Raw genomic sequence first — 12,131 nt, 5'->3', positions numbered from 1 at the left:
ATCGTTTTTCAATGCATTTGAACTGTAAATCATCTAATCCAATCTACTGACAAGATTTATTCCATTAGATTCTGTTTTGCAGTGCTTAGATTTCAGCCTAAAACAGGCCACACTGACTCAAATCAACTGTAAATCGTCTAATCCAAACTACTGACAAGATGTAGACATTACATTCTGTGTTTGAGACTTTCATTTTTTTATTGCTTTAAAGTGCTTTTCAGCTCCTGAACAGCGTTATTCAATGCATTTGAACTGTAAATCATCTAATCCAATCTACTGACAAGATTTATCCATTAGATTCTGTTTTGCAGTGCTTAGATTTCAGCCCAAAACAGGCCACACTGACTCAAATCAACTGTAAATCGTCTAATCCAAACTACTGACAAGATTTTGCCATTACATTCTGTTTTTGAGACTTTCATTTTTTTATTGCTTTAAAGTGCTTTTCAGATCCTGAACAGCGTTTTTCAATGCATTTGAACTGTAAATCATCTAATCCAAACTACTGACAAGATTTTGCCATTACATTATGTTTTGCTTTTTTTGCAGTGCTTAGATTTCAGCCTAAAACAGGCCACACTGACTCAAATCAACTGTAAATCATCTAATCCAAACTACTGACAAGACTTTGCCATTACATTCTGTTTTTGAGACTTTCATTTCGTTATTGCTTTAAAGTGCTTTTCAGCTCCTGAATAGCGTTTTCAATGCCTTTACAATGTTTGGAATTGTACTAGTTCACTCTAATAATAGTGCTTGGATTTTCAGCTAAGGCCACACTGACTCAAATCAACTGTACATCGTCTAATCCAAACTACTGACAAGATGTAGACATTACATTCTGTGTTTGAGACTTTCATTTTTTTATTGCTTTAAAGTGCTTTTCAGCTCCTGAACAGCGTTATTCAATGCATTTGAACTGTAAATCATCTAATCCAATCTACTGACAAGATTTATCCATTAGATTCTGTTTTGCTTGTTTTGCAGTGCTTAGATTTCAGCCTAAAACAGGCCACACTGACTCAAATCAACTGTAAATCATCTAATCCAAACTACTGACAAGATTTTGGCATTACATTCTGTTTTAGAGACTTTCATTTCGTTATTGCTTTAAAGTGCTTTTCAGCTCCTGAACAGCGTTTTTCAATGCATGTGAACTGTAAATCATCTAATCCAAACTACTGGCAAGATTTAGCCATTAGATTCTGTTTAGCTTGTTTTGCAGTGCTTAGATTTCAGCCTAAAACAGGCCACACTGACTCAAATCAACTGTAAATCATCTAATCCAAACTACTGACAAGATTTTGCCATTACATTCTGTTTTAGAGACTTTCATTTCGTTATTGCTTTAAAGTTCTTTTCAGCTCCTGAATAGCGTTTTCAATGCCTTTACAATGTTTGGAATTGTACTAGTTCACTCTAATAATAGTGCTTGGATTTTCAGCTAAGGCCACACTGACTCAAATCAACTGTAAATCGTGTAATCCAAACTACTGGCAAGATTTAGCCATTAGATTATGTTTTGCTTGTTTTGCAGTGCTTAGATTTCAGCCTAAAACTGGCCACACTGACTCAAATCAACTGTAAATCATCTAATCCAAACTACTGACAAGAATTTGCCATTACATTCTGTTTTAGAGACTTTCATTTCGTTATTACTTTAAAGTGCTTTTCAGCTCCTGAATAGCGTTTTCAATGCCTTTACAATGTTTGGAATTGTACTAGTTCACTGTAATAATAGTGCTTGGATTTTCAGATAAAGCCACACTGACTCAAATCAACTGTAAATCGTGTAATCCAAACTACTGACAAGATTTAGCCATTATATTCTGTTTTTGAGACTTTCATTTTTTTTATTGCTTTAAAGTGCTTTTCAGCTCCTGAACAGCGTTTTTCAATGCATTTGAACTGTAAATCATCTAATCCAAACTACTGACAAGATTTTGCCATTACATTCTGTTTTGCTTGTTTTGCAGTGCTTAGATTTCAGCCTAAAACAGGCCACACTGACTCAAATCAACTGTAAATCATCTAATCCAAACTACTGACAAGATTATGCCATTACATTCTGTTTTAGAGACTTTCATTTCGTTATTGCTTTAAAGTGCTTTTCAGATCCTGAACAGCGTTTTTCAATGCATTTGAACTGTAAATCATCTAATCCAAACTACTGGCAAGATTTAGCCATTAGATTCTGTTTTGCTTGTTTTGCAGTGCTTAGATTTCAGCCTAAAACAGGCCACACTGACTCAAATCAACTGTAAATCATCTAATCCAAACTACTGACAAGATTTTGCCATTACATTCTGTTTTAGAGACTTTCATTTCGTTATTGCTTTAAAGTGCTTTTCAGCTCCTGAACAGCGTTTTTCAATGCATTTGAACTGTAAATCATCTAATCCAAACTACTGGCAAGATTTAGCCATTAGATTCTGTTTTGCTTGTTTTGCAGTGCTTAGATTTCAGCCTAAAACAGGCCACACTGACTCAAATCAACTGTAAATCATCTAATCCAAACTACTGACAAGATTTTGCCATTACATTCTGTTTTAGAGACTTTCATTTCGTTATTGCTTTAAAGTGTTTTTCAGCTCCTGAATAGCGTTTTCAATGCCTTTACAATGTTTGGAATTGTACTAGTTCACTCCAATAACAGTGCTAGGATTTCAACTAAGGCCACACTGACTCAAATCAACTGTAAATCGTCTAATCCAAACTACTGACAAGATTTTGCCATTACATTCTGTTTTTGAGACTTTCATTTCTTTATTGCTTTAAAGTGCTTTTCAGATCCTGAACAGCTATTTTCAATGCATTTCAACTGTAAATCATCTAATCCAAACTACTGGCAAGATTTAGCCATTAGATTCTGTTTTGCTTGTTTTGCAGTGCTTAGATTTCAGCCTAAAACAGGCCACACTGACTCAAATCAACTGTAAATCATCTAATCCAAACTACTGACAAGATTTTGCCATTACATTCTGTTTTAGAGACTTTCATTTCGTTATTACTTTAAAGTGCTTTTCAGCTCCTGAATAGCGTTTTCAATGCCTTTACAATGTTTGGAATTGTACTAGTTCACTCCAATAACAGTGCTAGGATTTCAACTAAGGCCACACTGACTCAAATCAACTGTAAATCGTCTAATCCAAACTACTGACAAGATTTTGCCATTACATTCTGTTTTTGAGACTTTCATTTCTTTATTGCTTTAAAGTGCTTTTCAGATCCTGAACAGCTATTTTCAATGCATTTCAACTGTAAATCATCTAATCCAAACTACTGGCAAGATTTAGCCATTAGATTCTGTTTTGCTTGTTTTGCAGTGCTTAGATTTCAGCCTAAAACAGGCCACACTGACTCAAATCAACTGTAAATCGTCTAATCCAAACTACTGACAAGATTTTGCCATTACATTCTGTTTTTGAGACTTTCATTTCTTTATTGCTTTAAAGTGCTTTTCAGATCCTGAACAGCTATTTTCAATGCATTTGAACTGTAAATCATCTAATCCAATCTACTGACAAGATTTATCCATTAGATTCTGTTTTGCTTGTTTTGCAGTGCTTAGATTTCAGCCTAAAACAGGCCACACTGACTCAAATCAACTTTAAATCGTGTAATCCAAACTACTGACAAGATTTAGCCATTACATTCTGTTTTAGAGACTTTCATTTCGTTATTGCTTTAAAGTGCTTTTCAGCTCCTGAACAGCGTTTTTCAATGCATTTGAACTGTAAATCATCTAATCCAAACTACTGGCAAGATTTAGCCATTAGATTATGTTTTGCTTGTTTTGCAGTGCTTTGATTTCAGCCTAAAACTGGCCACACTGACTCAAATCAACTGTAAATCATCTAATCCAAACTACTGACAAGACTTTGCCATTACATTCTGTTTTAGAGACTTTCATTTCGTTATTGCTTTAAAGTGCTTTTCAGCTCCTGAATAGCGTTTTCAATGCCTTTACAATGTTTGGAATTGTACTAGTTCACTCTAATAATGGTGCTTGGATTTTCAGCTAAGGCCACACTGACTCAAATCAACTGTAAATCGTGTAATCCAAACTACTGACAAGATTTAGCCATTATATTCTGTTTTTGAGACTTTCATTTCTTTATTGCTTTAAAGTGCTTTTCAGATCCTGAACAGCTATTTTCAATGCATTTGAACTGTAAATCATCTAATCCAATCTACTGACAAGATTTATCCATTAGATTCTGTTTTGCTTGTTTTGCAGTGCTTAGATTTCAGCCTAAAACAGGCCACACTGACTCAAATCAACTTTAAATCGTGTAATCCAAACTACTGACAAGATTTAGCCATTACATTCTGTTTTAGAGACTTTCATTTCGTTATTGCTTTAAAGTGCTTTTCAGCTCCTGAACAGCGTTTTTCAATGCATTTGAACTGTAAATCATCTAATCCAAACTACTGGCAAGATTTAGCCATTAGATTATGTTTTGCTTGTTTTGCAGTGCTTTGATTTCAGCCTAAAACTGGCCACACTGACTCAAATCAACTGTAAATCATCTAATCCAAACTACTGACAAGACTTTGCCATTACATTCTGTTTTAGAGACTTTCATTTCGTTATTGCTTTAAAGTGCTTTTCAGCTCCTGAATAGCGTTTTCAATGCCTTTACAATGTTTGGAATTGTACTAGTTCACTCTAATAATGGTGCTTGGATTTTCAGCTAAGGCCACACTGACTCAAATCAACTGTAAATCGTGTAATCCAAACTACTGACAAGATTTAGCCATTATATTCTGTTTTTGAGACTTTCATTTCTTTAAAGTGCTTTTCAGATCCTGAACATCGTTTGTCAATGCATTTGAACTGTAAATCATCTAATCCAAACTACTAACAAGATTTTGCCATTACATTCTGTTTTAGAGACTTTCATTTCGTTATTGCTTTCAAGTGCTTTTCAGCTCCTGAATACCGTTTTCAATGCCTTTACAATGTTTGGAATTGTACTAGTTCACTCTATTAATAGTGCTTGGATTTTCAGCTAGGCCACACTGACTCAAATCAACTGTAAATCGTCTAATCCAAACTACTGACAAGATTTAGCCATTATATTCTGTTTTTGAGACTTTCGTTTCTTTAAAGTGCTTTTCAGCTCCTGAACAGCGTTATTCAATGCATTTGAACTGTAAATCATCTAATCCAATCTACTGACAAGATTTATCCATTAGATTCTGTTTTGCAGTGCTTAGATTTCAGCCCAAAACAGGCCACACTGACTCAAATCAACTGTAAATCGTCTAATCCAAACTACTGACAAGATGTAGACATTACATTCTGTGTTTGAGACTATCATTTTTTTATTGCTTTAAAGTGCTTTTCAGCTCCTGAACAGCGTTATTCAATGCATTTGAACTGTAAATCATCTAATCCAATCTACTGACAAGATTTATCCATTAGATTCTGTTTTGCAGTGCTTAGATTTCAGCCCAAAACAGGCCACACTGACTCAAATCAACTGTAAATCATCTAATCCAAACTACTGACAAGATTTTGCCATTACATTCTGTTTTAGAGACTTTCATTTCATTATTGCTTTAAAGTGCTTTTCAGCTCCTGAATAGCGTTTTCAATGCCTTTACAATGTTTGGAATTGTACTAGTTCACTCTAATAATAGTGCTTGGATTTTCAGCTAAGGCCACACTGACTCAAATCAACTGTAAATCGTCTAATCCAAACTACTGACAAGATGTAGACATTACATTCTTTGTCTGAGACTTTCATTTTTTTATTGCTTTAAAGTGCTTTTCAGCTCCTGAACAGCGTTATTCAATGCATTTGAACTGTAAATCATCTAATCCAATCTACTGACAAGATTTATCCATTAGATTCTGTTTTGCTTGTTTTGCAGTGCTTAGATTTCAGCCTAAAACAGGCCACACTGACTCAAATCAACTTTAAATCGTGTAATCCAAACTACTGACAAGATTTTGCCATTACATTCTGTTTTAGAGACTTTCATTTCGTTATTGCTTTAAAGTGCTTTTCAGCTCCTGAACAGCTTTTTTCAATGCATTTGAACTGTAAATCATCTAATCCAAACTACTGGCAAGATTTAGCCATTAGATTATGTTTTGCTTGTTTTGCAGTGCTTAGATTTCAGCCTAAAACTGGCCACACTGACTCAAATCAACTGTAAATCATCTAATCCAAACTACTGACAAGACTTTGCCATTACATTCTGTTTTAGAGACTTTCATTTCGTTATTGCTTTAAAGTGCTTTTCAGCTCCTGAATAGCGTTTTCAATGCCTTTACAATGTTTGGAATTGTACTAGTTCACTCTAATAATAGTGCTTGGATTTTCAGCTAAGGCCACACTGACTCAAATCAACTGTACATCGTCTAATCCAAACTACTGACAAGATGTAGACATTACATTCTGTGTTTGAGACTTTCATTTTTTTATTGCTTTAAAGTGCTTTTCAGCTCCTGAACAGCGTTATTCAATGCATTTGAACTGTAAATCATCTAATCCAATCTACTGACAAGATTTATCCATTAGATTCTGTTTTGCTTGTTTTGCAGTGCTTAGATTTCAGCCTAAAACAGGCAACACTGACTCAAATCAACTGTAAATCGTGTAATCCAAACTACTGACAAGATTTAGCCATTATACTCTGTTTTTGAGACTTTCGTTTCTTTAAAGTGCTTTTCAGATCCTGAACATCGTTTTTCAATGCATTTGAACTGTAAATCATCTAATCCAAACTATTAACAAGAATTTGCCATTACATTCTGTTTTAGAGACTTTCATTTCGTTATTGCTTTCAAGTGCTTTTCAGCTCCTGAATAGCGTTTTCAATGCCTTTACAATGTTTGGAATTGTACTCGTTCACTCTAATAATAGTGCTTGGATTTTCAGCTAAGGCCACACTGACTCAAATCAACTGTAAATCGTCTAATCCAAACTACTGACAAGATGTAGACATTACATTCTGTTTTTGAGACTTTCGTTTCTTTAAAGTGCTTTTCAGATCCTGAACATCGTTTTTCAATGCATTTGAACTGTAAATCATCTAATCCAATCTACTGACAAGATTTAATCCATTAGATTCTGTTTTGCAGTGCTTAGATTTCAGCCTAAAACAGGCCACACTGACTCAAATCAACTGTAAATCGTCTAATCCAAACTACTGACAAGATGTAGACATTACATTCTGTGTTTGAGACTTTCATTTTTTATTGCTTTAAAGTGCTTTTCAGCTCCTGAACAGCGTTATTCAATGCATTTGAACTGTAAATCATCTAATCCAATCTACTGACAAGATTTATCCATTAGATTCTGTTTTGCTTGTTTTGCAGTGCTTAGATTTCAGCCTAAAACAGGCCACACTGACTCAAATCAACTTTAAATCGTGTAATCCAAACTACTGACAAGATTTAGCCATTACATTCTGTTTTAGAGACTTTCATTTCGTTATTGCTTTAAAGTGCTTTTCAGCTCCTGAACAGCGTTTTTCAATGCATTTGAACTGTAAATCATCTAATCCAAACTACTGGCAAGATTTAGCCATTAGATTATGTTTTGCTTGTTTTGCAGTGCTTAGATTTCAGCCTAAAACTGGCCACACTGACTCAAATCAACTGTAAATCATCTAATCCAAACTACTGACAAGACTTTGCCATTACATTCTGTTTTAGAGACTTTCATTTCGTTATTGCTTTAAAGTTCTTTTCAGCTCCTGAATAGCGTTTTCAATGCCTTTACAATGTTTGGAATTGTACTAGTTCACTCTAATAATAGTGCTTGGATTTTCAGCTAAGGCCACACTGACTCAAATCAACTGTAAATCGTGTAATCCAAACTACTGACAAGATTTAGCCATTATATTCTGTTTTTGAGACTTTCGTTTCTTTAAAGTGCTTTTCAGATCCTGAACATCGTTTGTCAATGCATTTGAACTGTAAATCATCTAAACCAAACTACTAACAAGATTTTGCCATTACATTCTGTTTTAGAGACTTTCATTTCGTTATTGCTTTCAAGTGCTTTTCAGCTCCTGAATAGCGTTTTCAATGCCTTTACAATGTTTGGAATTGTACTAGTTCACTCTATTAATAGTGCTTGGATTTTCAGCTAGGCCACACTGACTCAAATCAACTGTAAATCGTCTAATCCAAACTACTGACAAGATTTAGCCATTATATTCTGTTTTTGAGACTTTCGTTTCTTTAAAGTGCTTTTCAGATCCTGAACATCGTTTTTCAATGCATTTGAACTGTAAATCATCTAATCCAATCTACTGACAAGATTTAATCCATTAGATTCTGTTTTGCAGTGCTTAGATTTCAGCCTAAAACAGGCCACACTGACTCAAATCAACTGTAAATCGTCTAATCTAAACTACTGACAAGATGTAGACATTACATTCTGTGTTTGAGACTTTCATTTTTTTATTGCTTTAAAGTGCTTTTCAGCTCCTGAACAGCGTTATTCAATGCATTTGAACTGTAAATCATCTAATCCAATCTACTGACAAGATTTATCCATTAGATTCTGTTTTGCAGTGCTTAGATTTCAGCCCAAAACAGGCCACACTGACTCAAATCAACTGTAAATCATCTAATCCAAACTACTGACAAGATTTTGCCATTACATTCTGTTTTAGAGACTTTCATTTCATTATTGCTTTAAAGTGCTTTTCAGCTCCTGAATAGCGTTTTCAATGCCTTTACAATGTTTGGAATTGTACTAGTTCACTCTAATAATAGTGCTTGGATTTTCAGCTAAGGCCACACTGACTCAAATCAACTGTAAATCGTCTAATCCAAACTACTGACAAGATGTAGACATTACATTCTTTGTCTGAGACTTTCATTTTTTTATTGCTTTAAAGTGCTTTTCAGCTCCTGAACAGCGTTATTCAATGCATTTGAACTGTAAATCATCTAATCCAATCTACTGACAAGATTTATCCATTAGATTCTGTTTTGCAGTGCTTAGATTTCAGACCAAAACAGGCCACACTGACTCAAATCAACTGTAAATCATCTAATCCAAACTACTGACAAGATTTTGCCATTACATTCTGTTTTAGAGACTTTCATTTCATTATTGCTTTAAAGTGCTTTTCAGCTCCTGAATAGCGTTTTCAATGCCTTTACAATGTTTGGAATTGTACTAGTTCACTCTAATAATAGTGCTTGGATTTTCAGCTAAGGCCACACTGACTCAAATCAACTGGAAATCGTCTAATCCAAACTACTGACAAGATGTAGACATTACATTCTTTGTCTGAGACTTTCATTTTTTTATTGCTTTAAAGTGCTTTTCAGCTCCTGAACAGCGTTATTCAATGCATTTGAACTGTAAATCATCTAATCCAATCTACTGACAAGATTTATCCATTAGATTCTGTTTTGCTTGTTTTGCAGTGCTTAGATTTCAGCCTAAAACAGGCCACACTGACTCAAATCAACTTTAAATCGTGTAATCCAAACTACTGACAAGATTTAGCCATTACATTCTGTTTTAGAGACTTTCATTTCGTTATTGCTTTAAAGTGCTTTTCAGCTCCTGAACAGCGTTTTTCAATGCATTTGAACTGTAAATCATCTAATCCAAACTACTGGCAAGATTTAGCCATTAGATTATGTTTTGCTTGTTTTGCAGTGCTTAGATTTCAGCCTAAAACTGGCCACACTGACTCAAATCAACTGTAAATCATCTAATCCAAACTACTGACAAGACTTTGCCATTACATTCTGTTTTAGAGACTTTCATTTCGTTATTGCTTTAAAGTGCTTTTCAGCTCCTGAATAGCGTTTTCAATGCCTTTACAATGTTTGGAATTGTACTAGTTCACTCTAATAATAGTGCTTGGATTTTCAGCTAAGGCCACACTGACTCAAATCAACTGTACATCGTCTAATCCAAACTACTGACAAGATGTAGACATTACATTCTGTGTTTGAGACTTTCATTTTTTTATTGCTTTAAAGTGCTTTTCAGCTCCTGAACAGCGTTATTCAATGCATTTGAACTGTAAATCATCTAATCCAATCTACTGACAAGATTTATCCATTAGATTCTGTTTTGCTTGTTTTGCAGTGCTTAGATTTCAGCCTAAAACAGGCAACACTGACTCAAATCAACTGTAAATCGTTTAATCCAAACTACTGACAAGATTTAGCCATTATACTCTGTTTTTGAGACTTTCGTTTCTTTAAAGTGCTTTTCAGATCCTGAACATCGTTTTTCAATGCATTTGAACTGTAAATCATCTAATCCAAACTATTAACAAGAATTTGCCATTACATTCTGTTTTAGAGACTTTCATTTCGTTATTGCTTTCAAGTGCTTTTCAGCTCCTGAATAGCGTTTTCAATGCCTTTACAATGTTTGGAATTGTACTCGTTCACTCTAATAATAGTGCTTGGATTTTCAGCTAAGGCCACACTGACTCAAATCAACTGTAAATCGTCTAATCCAAACTACTGACAAGATTTAGCCATTATATTCTGTTTTTGAGACTTTCGTTTCTTTAAAGTGCTTTTCAGATCCTGAACATCGTTTTTCAATGCATTTGAACTGTAAATCATCTAATCCAATCTACTGACAAGATTTATTCCATTAGATTCTGTTTTGCAGTGCTTAGATTTCAGCCTAAAACAGGCCACACTGACTCAAATCAACTGTAAATCGTCTAATCCAAACTACTGACAAGATGTAGACATTACATTCTGTGTTTGAGACTTTCATTTTTTTATTGCTTTAAAGTGCTTTTCAGCTCCTGAACAGCGTTATTCAATGCATTTGAACTGTAAATCATCTAATCCAATCTACTGACAAGATTTATCCATTAGATTCTGTTTTGCAGTGCTTAGATTTCAGCCCAAAACAGGCCACACTGACTCAAATCAACTGTAAATCGTCTAATCCAAACTACTGACAAGATTTTGCCATTACATTCTGTTTTTGAGACTTTCATTTTTTTATTGCTTTAAAGTGCTTTTCAGATCCTGAACAGCGTTTTTCAATGCATTTGAACTGTAAATCATCTAATCCAAACTACTGACAAGATTTTGCCATTACATTATGTTTTGCTTTTTTTGCAGTGCTTAGATTTCAGCCTAAAACAGGCCACACTGACTCAAATCAACTGTAAATCATCTAATCCAAACTACTGACAAGACTTTTCCATTACATTCTGTTTTTGAGACTTTCATTTCGTTATTGCTTTAAAGTGCTTTTCAGCTCCTGAATAGCGTTTTCAATGCCTTTACAATGTTTGGAATTGTACTAGTTCACTCTAATAATAGTGCTTGGATTTTCAGCTAAGGCCACACTGACTCAAATCAACTGTACATCGTCTAATCCAAACTACTGACAAGATGTAGACATTACATTCTGTGTTTGAGACTTTCATTTTTTTATTGCTTTAAAGTGCTTTTCAGCTCCTGAACAGCGTTATTCAATGCATTTGAACTGTAAATCATCTAATCCAATCTACTGACAAGATTTATCCATTAGATTCTGTTTTGCTTGTTTTGCAGTGCTTAGATTTCAGCCTAAAACAGGCCACACTGACTCAAATCAACTGTAAATCATCTAATCCAAACTACTGACAAGATTTTGGCATTACATTCTGTTTTAGAGACTTTCATTTCGTTATTGCTTTAAAGTGCTTTTCAGCTCCTGAACAGCGTTTTTCAATGCATGTGAACTGTAAATCATCTAATCCAAACTACTGGCAAGATTTAGCCATTAGATTCTGTTTAGCTTGTTTTGCAGTGCTTAGATTTCAGCCTAAAACAGGCCACACTGACTCAAATCAACTGTAAATCATCTAATCCAAACTACTGACAAGATTTTGCCATTACATTCTGTTTTAGAGACTTTCATTTCGTTATTGCTTTAAAGTTCTTTTCAGCTCCTGAATAGCGTTTTCAATGCCTTTACAATGTTTGGAATTGTACTAGTTCACTCTAATAATAGTGCTTGGATTTTCAGCTAAGGCCACACTGACTCAAATCAACTGTAAATCGTGTAATCCAAACTACTGGCAAGATTTAGCCATTAGATTATGTTTTGCTTGTTTTGCAGTGCTTAGATTTCAGCCTAAAACTGGCCACACTGACTCAAATCAACTGTAAA

This window comes from Osmerus mordax, chromosome 10 (genome assembly GCF_038355195.1).
Source record: "Osmerus mordax isolate fOsmMor3 chromosome 10, fOsmMor3.pri, whole genome shotgun sequence".
Classification (NCBI taxonomy): domain Eukaryota; kingdom Metazoa; phylum Chordata; class Actinopteri; order Osmeriformes; family Osmeridae; genus Osmerus; species Osmerus mordax.
This window is presented reverse-complemented; position numbering follows the sequence as displayed.